Source organism: Bubalus bubalis, chromosome 3 (assembly GCF_019923935.1).
Source record: "Bubalus bubalis isolate 160015118507 breed Murrah chromosome 3, NDDB_SH_1, whole genome shotgun sequence".
Taxonomy (NCBI): Eukaryota; Metazoa; Chordata; class Mammalia; order Artiodactyla; family Bovidae; genus Bubalus; species Bubalus bubalis.
The window spans coordinates 31,048,097-31,057,052 of record NC_059159.1 but is presented as its reverse complement, the minus strand read 5'-3'; positions in this window follow the sequence as shown (position 1 = coordinate 31,057,052).

Here is an 8,956-nt window from a genome sequence, read left to right as displayed (position 1 = left end):
TCTGTCCATGGGGTTCTCCAGGCAAGAATACTGGAGTGGGTTGCCATTTCCTTCTCCAGGGGATCTTCCCGACCCAGGGACTGGAGTTGTGTCTCTTACTCCCCTGGCATTGGCAGGTTCCTTATTACTAGTGTCACAAGAACATTAAAGCAACAGCAACAATAATAATGATGTAATATGACTGGAAATGTTTTAAAATGTATCTTTAGGCAACCAATGAATAGAGAAGAAATAATGGAATCTTAGAACCAAACCATAATACAAACGTTAAATACCAAATCTGGAAAACAAGAAGTGTTGTGTGGCTAAATATTTCCCGGGAGGCTCCCAGTGTTGGTGTGTGCTAGTGTGTGTGTGTGTGTGTGGCCGGCGGGGATGGTGAGAGCAGGGGTACACTTGTAGCATTTGCCCATCCATAGTATGAGTGTCCCACCAGGTCTATTTCCAATTGTCAACATACACAAAGAAATACACAAAATGAACAACCCAAAATGAGCTGGTTACTGTTAGTTCCAGGACACCATTGTAAGCAACTGAAATGTAGCTTTAAATGTACAGATGTAACAAAGAAGAAGGATTGGAAAAGATTAGACTATTCTTAGAAAAAGAACAGGGCAGCAGAGTAAACCCAAAGGAATTAGAAGGAAGGAAATAATAAAGATAAGAGCAGAAATGAATAACATTACAAACAAAGACACAGTCAAAAGGAGTAACGAGAGGGAAAAAATGGCTTTTTTGGAAGGCAAATTAAATAGGCAAACATCTGGCTAACAGGATCAAAAGAAAAGAAATTAAAGTAAAAATAAACAACAGTCTGATTTGAGAGAACATAATAGAGTCGCGGTAGAAAAATAAAAGATAAATGTTGCGAACAATGCCAATAAACCTGAAAATACAGATTGAAAGGACCACTTTCTGGAAAAACACAGTGATGAAACTGACTCAAGAGGAGATGCAAAATGTGAGCGTACGTGTTGCTATCACAGAAACGGAATCAGCCACATGCCTCCTGGGGCTGCTCTCTCTTAAGACGCATGCAGACAAGGTCACCGAGCCTGATTGGTTTTACAGGTAACTTCTGCCTTCAAGAGACGAATAATTTTACTGTTATCATAATATCATGAAATTGCTTCAGAAAAATAGGAAAAAAAATCCATTTGGCTCATTTTATGGGGCTATTAAGCCTTGAGACAAAACTGAAAATTTAGTCTCCTTTCATGCATGCACAAAGAGACAAATGTAAGACATCACATATTATTTTTAAAACCTGCAAAGTAATTTCTTATCTCCCTGCTAATTAAGATTTATCCAAGAATGTAAAGATGCCTTAGAAGGTGGATTAGTATTATCATTACATTAACAGATGAAAGGATAAAGATCATTTCAAAAGATGCAGAAAAGGCATTTAATACAATCCAACAATCATTCCTGATTAAACAAAGATACCTGCTCCAGGTAAACAAATAAATCTTCTCAAGGAAACTAGGAACAGGTGGGAACTCTCTCAATTTGATGAAGTATGTCTTCAAAAGCCCACTGCAAATATTGACACTAACTGTGGTTTTTCCATGAGCCATATATAGATATGAGAGTTGGACCATAAAAAAGGTTGAGAACTGAATTGCTGTTTTTGAATTGTGGTACTAGAGAAGACTCTTGAGATTCCCTTGGACTACAAGAAGATCAAACCCATTGGTCCAAAAGGAAATCAACCCTGAATATTCATTGGAAGGACTGATGCTGAAGCTGAAGATCCAATACTTTGGCCACCTGATGCAAAGAACCAACTAACTGGAAAAGACCCTGATGCTAGGAAAGATTGAAGGTAAAAGGAGAAGGGGCCAGCAGAAGATGAGATGGTTGGATGGCATCACTGACTCAATGGACATGAATTTGAGCAAACTCCAGGAGACAATGGAGGAGAGACAAGCTTGGCATGCTGCAGTCCATGGGGTTGCAAAGAGTCAGGCACAACTGAGGAACTGAACAACAACAAAAGTGTTAAAAACAACATGATACCCCCTTATCCCACTTTAAATGTTAGGCTATAGGTCCTACCTAACATTATGAGAAAATAAAAGAAAAGCTAAAAACTGAAACATTTATAGCAGCCTTATTCCTAATGGCCCCAAATTCAAAACAACCCAATTCTATCGACGAGGAGATGGGATAACAAGTTGCAGGTGATCCAAATGATGGAAGATTATTCAGTTGTACAAGGATGGATTCCTGATGCAGGCAACAACATAAATGAAACTGAAGACAACATTGTGCTATGCAAAAGTAGCCAGTCCCCAAAGAAAATATCCTGTGTGATTCCTTCAATACAATATTTAGAAACTGGGAAAACTGATTGATAATCACAAAAAAGCAGACTGTTGGTTCCCTAGGGTTGGGAGGAGGTAATTGACTGCAATGGAAATTCTAGGAGTGATGAAAACGCTCTGTATCTTTATTGGGGTGTTCACTGGACATGTGCGTATAGTTGTTGGCAATAATTGAACCAAATAGGTAGGACCAGTGCATTTTATCAGTTGATCAGTTCAGTTTAGTCGCTCAGTTGTGCTTGACTCTTTGCGATCCTGTGGACTGCAGCATGCCAGGCTTCGCTGTTCATCACCAACTCCCAGAGCTTACTCAAACTCATGTCCATCGAGTTGGTGATGCTATCCAACATCTTATCCTCTGTCATCCCCTTCTCCCACCTTCAATCTTTCCTAGCATCAGGGTCTTTTCCAATGAGGCAGTTCTTTATATCAGGTGGCCAAAGTATTGGAGTTTCAGCTTCAGCATCAGTCCTTCCAATGAATATTCAGGACTGATTTCCTTTAGGATTGACTGGTTTGATCTCCTTGAAATCCAGGGGGACTCTCTAGAGTCTTCTCCAACAATACAATTTAGAAGCATCAATTCTTTGGCGGTCAGCTTTCTTTATAGTCTAACTCTCACGTCCGTACATGACTACTGGAAAAGCCATAGCTTTGACTAGATGGACCTTTGCAGGCAAAGTAATGTCTCTGCTTTTTAATATGCTGTCTAGGTTGGTAATAGCTTTTCTTCCAAGGAGAAAGTGTCTTTTAATTGCATGGCTGCAGTCACCATTTGCAGTGATTTTGGTTGATCAAGTAATTAATTAATGATTAATTAATCAGTTGATAATTAATTTCAAATTTAAAAAACACAGTAGACACAAAAAGCTAAAGTCTGTGGAAAAGGTATAACCTAAATAATACAAAGAATACACATTTACATAGAATATCCAGGAGAATCTGCAAATAAATATTAGTACTAATAGGAAAGTTCAGTAAGTTTGCTAGAAATCAATATACAAAAATCAATGGTTATTGTTAAAGGACATTATTAACCATGACGATAAAAGCTTTTAAGGTGCCCAGAAATAAACCTGACAAATGATGTGTCAGATTTTTATGGAGAAAGCAACAAAACCTTATGGAAAGGGGAAAGAAATAAAGGATTTACTATAATCATGGATGGGAGGGGTCAATGTTACAAAGCGTACAGTTTTCCCCAAATTTACCTATGAATTCAATATGACTTCAATAAAAATCTCTGTTGAGTTTTGCAAAGAACTTGACAAGAATTGCAAAGAAAAAAGAGGAGGAGAAGGGAGAGGGGGGATCTTTTTTCCTATTGGTGCTCGTCAAAAAGCCACAGTAGTAGTTTGAACAATGTGCTATTGCCACAGAGAACAAGGACCTTAGAGACAGAATCACTTAGATATGGAAGTCTGAAATATGGCTGAGATAGCATTTCACGTTTCTAGGCAAAGGATGAGTGATTTCAATAAATTATGCTGGGACATCACCATACAGGAAAAGACAGGTCTAACTTTCACTTGAAAGAGGGTAAAAATGACTATCTACCTCTTTGTTCAGATCAGATCAGTTGCTTAGTCGTGTCCGACTCTTTGCGACCCCATGAATTGCAGCACGCCAGGCCTCCCTGTCCATCGCCAACTCCCGGAGTTCACCCAGACTCATGTCCATCGAGTCAGTGATGCCATCCAGCCATCTCATCCTCTGTCGTCCCCTTCTCCTCTTGCCCCCAATCCCTCCCAACATCAGAGTCTTTTCCAATGAGTCAACTCTTCGCATGAGGTGGCCAAAGTACTGGAGTTTCAGCTTTAGCATCATTCCTGCCAAAGAAATCCCAGGGCTGATCTCCTTCAGAATGGACTGGTTGGATCTCCTTGCAGTCCAAGGGACTCTCAAGAGTCTTCTCCAACACGTCAGTTCAAAAGCATCAATTCTTGGGCACTCAGCCTTCTTCACAGTCCAACTCTCACATCCATACATGACCACAGGAAAAACCACAGCCTTGACTAGATGAACCTTTGTTGGCAAAGTAATGTCTCTGCTTTTGAATATGCTATCTAGGTTGGTCATAACTTTCCTTCCAAGGAGTAAGCATCTTTTAATTTCATGGCTGCAGTCACCATCTGTAGTGATTTTGGAGCCCCCCAAAAATAAAGTCTGACATTGTTTCCACTGTTTCCCCATCTATTTCCCATGAAGTGATGGGACCAGATGCCATGATCTTTGTTTTCTGAATGTTGAGCTTTAAGCCAACTTTTTCACTCTCCTCTTTCACTTTCATCAAGAGGCTTTTGAGTTCCTCTTCACTTTCTGCCATAAGGGTGGTGGCATCTGCATATCTGAGGTTATTGATATTTCTCCGGGCAATCTTGATTCTAGCTTGTGCTTCATCCAGTCCAGCATTTCTCATGATGTACTCTGCATATAAGTTAAATAAACAGGGTGACATTATACAGCCTTGACGTACTCCTTTTCCTATTTGGAACCCGTCTGTTGTTCCATGTCCAGTTCTAACTGTTGCTTCCTGACCTGCATACAAATTTTACAAGAGGCAGGTCAGGTGGTCTGGTATTCCCATCTCTTTCAGAATTTTCCACAGTTGATTGTGATCCACACAGTCAAAGGCTTTGGCATAGTCAATAAAGCAGAAATAGATGTTTTTCTGGAACTTTCTTGCTTTTTCCATGATCCAGCGGATGTTGGCAATTTGATCTCTGGTTCCTCTGCCTTTTCTAAAACCAGCTTGAACATCAGGAAGTTCACAGTTCACATATTGCTGAAGCCTGGCTTGGAGAATTTTAAGCATTACTTTACTAGCGTGTGAGATGAGTGCAATTGTGTGGTAGTTTGAGCATTCTTTGGCATTGCCTTTCTTACCCCCCAAATCATCTACATGTTAAAGCAAAATTTAGAAAGAAAATATAGGAGGCTATCCTTATGACATCTCAATACTGTCATTTCTATCTAAGTTGCCAAAAGTATAAATCGTATTGAGAAAAGAAAATACTTAGAATATGACTGTATCAAACTAAGAACTGCTGTGTATCAGGACAACAATGAAAAGAAAATCAAGAAGGAAAAGAAAGTTAATAGTCCCTATAAGGTATATACAACCCATGTAACTAGTTTGATAGAACTGAAATATAATAAAATTCCAAAGAGCCAAGCAAACAATACTAGCAAAGAAGCGCAAATAAACAAATGGAAAGAGGTTTCAATCTCTCTGGTAAACAAAGCAAAATCCACACTAGAATAATAAAATACCATCCCATACCTATCAAATGACAAAACTCAATAATCAATAACCAACAATCAGTCAATAATTCCAATACTAATAAGAACAGGTGGGGCTACTGGGAATAGCTTATACAGTGTTGGCATGGCTACAAATTGATTCTACTACTTTGGGGCATTCCAGGGGTCAAAGAACCCACCAGCCAATGCAGGAGACTCAGGAGGATTCATTCCCTGGGTCGGGATGATGCCCTGAGGAAGGAAATGGCAACCCACTCCAGTGTTCTTGCCTGGAGAATCCCATGGACACAGGCGCCTGGTGGGCTACAGTCCATGGGGTCGCAAAGAGTCGGACATGACGACCATGCGTGCACATGGTTGCCACATAGCAACACACGCACAAGGAAGAACGTGTGAGACTGTTCATTGCGACATGGTTCACAGTAGGAAAAATCTAGGGAAAAGCCACAAATGTTATCAAATCATATACTATAAAAAAGTATACAAGTAAATCTGATGTATATTTATCATAGATGCATGTATATTCAGAGGATGTATATACTGATCCCCAGCAAAATGGGGACCGTGGTGGTATATGGGGCACCCAGATTGCCTGGGCCAGCATCCTGGATCCTCTGGTCACCACCTGTGTGACCTGGGCCAGTGACTTAACCAATCTTTCCTGAGCCCCTCGGCTAGAAAATGGGGGATGAAAACAGTATGGACGACCTCCCATGTCTGTGAAGGCTTTAAAGGGGCTAATGTATGCAAAGTGCTCAGATAATGGCCAGCATGTAGTAGATTTGCAGTTTCTATGGCTGTCATTATCATAACTGTCATTATTCTCCTCATCAAGGTAGTGGTTGTTTCTGGGGAGGGCAGGGAGGGACGTGGACAAACCTATAGCTTTATCCGCAAGGAAATCTGGCTACACGTGAACACACATTCACCCTGAGTTTAATCTGAGTTTGTAACCGAGGTTACTGCATACACAATTACTTGTCACAGAACTTTCTAGACTTCGCTGGTGTGTTTCAAATAGTTCATATATTAAAAGCTTTTTTTTTTTAACACTGTAACCATTTTATTATTTTTTATATAAATTTATTTGTTTTAATTGGAGGCTAATTGCTTTACAATATTGGCTTGGTTTTGCCATACATTGACATGAATCCGCCACAGGTGTACACGTGTTCCCCATCCTGAGCCCTCCTCCCTCCTCCTTCCCCGTACCATCCCTCTGGGTCATCCCAGTGCACCAGCCCCAAGCATCCTGTATCATGCATCGAACCTGGACTGGCAATTCGTTTCACATATGATAATATACATGTTTCAATGCCATTCTCCCAAATCATCCCACCCTCGCCCTCTCCCACAGAGTCCAAAAGACTGTTCTATACATCTGTGTCTCTTTTGCTGTCTTGCATACAGGGTTATCATTACCATCTTTCTAAATTCCATATATATGTGTTATTATACTGTATTGGTGTTTTCCTTTTTGGCTTACTTCACTCTGTAAAATATGCTCCAGTTTCATCCACCTCATTAGAACTGATTCAAATGTATTCTTTTTAATGGCTGAGTAATACTCCATTGTGTATATGTACCACAGCTTTCTTATCCATTCATCTGCTGATGGACATCTAGGCTGCTTCCATGTCCTGGCTATTATAAACATTGCTGCGATGAACATTGGGGTACACGTCCCTTTCAATTCTGGTTTCCTCAGTGTGTATGCCCAGCAGTGGAAAGACAAATGACCTGTGGAATATTATTGAGAAATATGTTTAAATTGCCTTGTGACTGTGAGAGGAAGATATTGTAGGATCATATTTTTGGACTGACACAACATTTCAGCCACAACTGAGCAACTTAGCACATACACACACCAGAATCCCTTACAACAGAAAAATCTCTAGATTCTAAAGTATGTTAGAAAAAAATCTTTAATTTCATAAGAGCAATCCTTCTTTTGAAATAGCTGCTCACATCTTAATAGATCTTTTTTTCCTCTGAGCAAACTGACAATATGCAGAGAAAGACAGAACATCCCATTTTTTTTTAACTTAAAGTGTTTTATCGTGATTATAACTGATTACAATAGACTTGGAGTTAGTGGAGTCTAGTTCAGTGAATCTTCACTGTATTTGCCTTTGAGCATGGTGATTTCTGATTTGATGGTTTATCTTTAAATTTATTGATGAAAATAGAGTTACCTTGGAGATGATGAAGAGCAAGCTGACCTGTTCACACTTGATGTAACACATTTTGGGATTTGTGGACAGAGCGCCCAAGGCAAGTAGGATTCTAAGTCCTGGTGAGTGTGCATTTTGCCTTCCTGAGGACCCAGAGGGAGAGGAAGAGTGGTAAGCCTGGGCAGGAAGGCAGAAACCCAGACATAAAATACTTCAGCTCTGAATGTGTCCACCGGAGCAGAAATTTATTAAAATCCTATTTTAGACCATAAGGCACACGCATCAGTGAAGCAGCAGCTCCCACGAAGTTAAGTCAGGTTTTGTACTTTGTTGTAGTGCTTTTTTTTTTTTTTAATGAAACTGTGAATGATTGAGCAGCCCTGGCTTTAAAACGAGTCTCTTGAGGACCCACGCCATGACTGGTTGTAGCAGAGCAGCCAAGTTGTTGCCTTCTCCATAAAACCATTCGCAAGCTTCTCACTATGGCTGTGTTGCACTTCCCTCTTCAGAAACAAGCAAGGACCAACTTGACCTGTAAATAGAATCTCTTCCTTCTTGGAAGATGGTCATTTTAGCTGAATCCCAAGTGGAAGAGTTTCATTAGATTGGGGAAAAAAAGGGGAAGGCAGGTGGAGGATGAAAGAAGCTTTAAGGAGAAAGAGGGTGTTTCTGCTTCTAAAACTTCTTCACCCTCCCTATTACCAGCTACTGTCTGTAAGGCTATCTGCTCCTCCTCCCCACTTTTCATGGAATCCTGAAGTCCTGGAGGAGGGTATGACTGCATTGATTTTCTAAATGAGCACATTGACTGTCAGGGTCGTGAAGGACAGGAACAATGGAGAACCATCACATTCTGGAGGAGACAGAGAAGATGTGATATCTAGAGGCAGTGTGGGATCCTGGATCGAATCCTAGAGCAAAGAAAGGACAACAGTAAAAACAAACAAACAAACAAACAAAAAACCCAGGAAGTCCAGATGAAGCTGTAGTTCCGTAAGGGATTTTGTACACTGTTACGTTCTTAGTTTTGATGAATGTATCATGGTTATTTAAGATGCAATTAGTAGTGTGTGAGCTATAGAAAAGCAATCTTTGTCACTTTACAACACATTTTTATTTTTTCTAGACATTAAAATACACTAAGTAAGGCTGAAATTAAAAGTAAAACATTCAAGAAATTGGTTGCTGTAA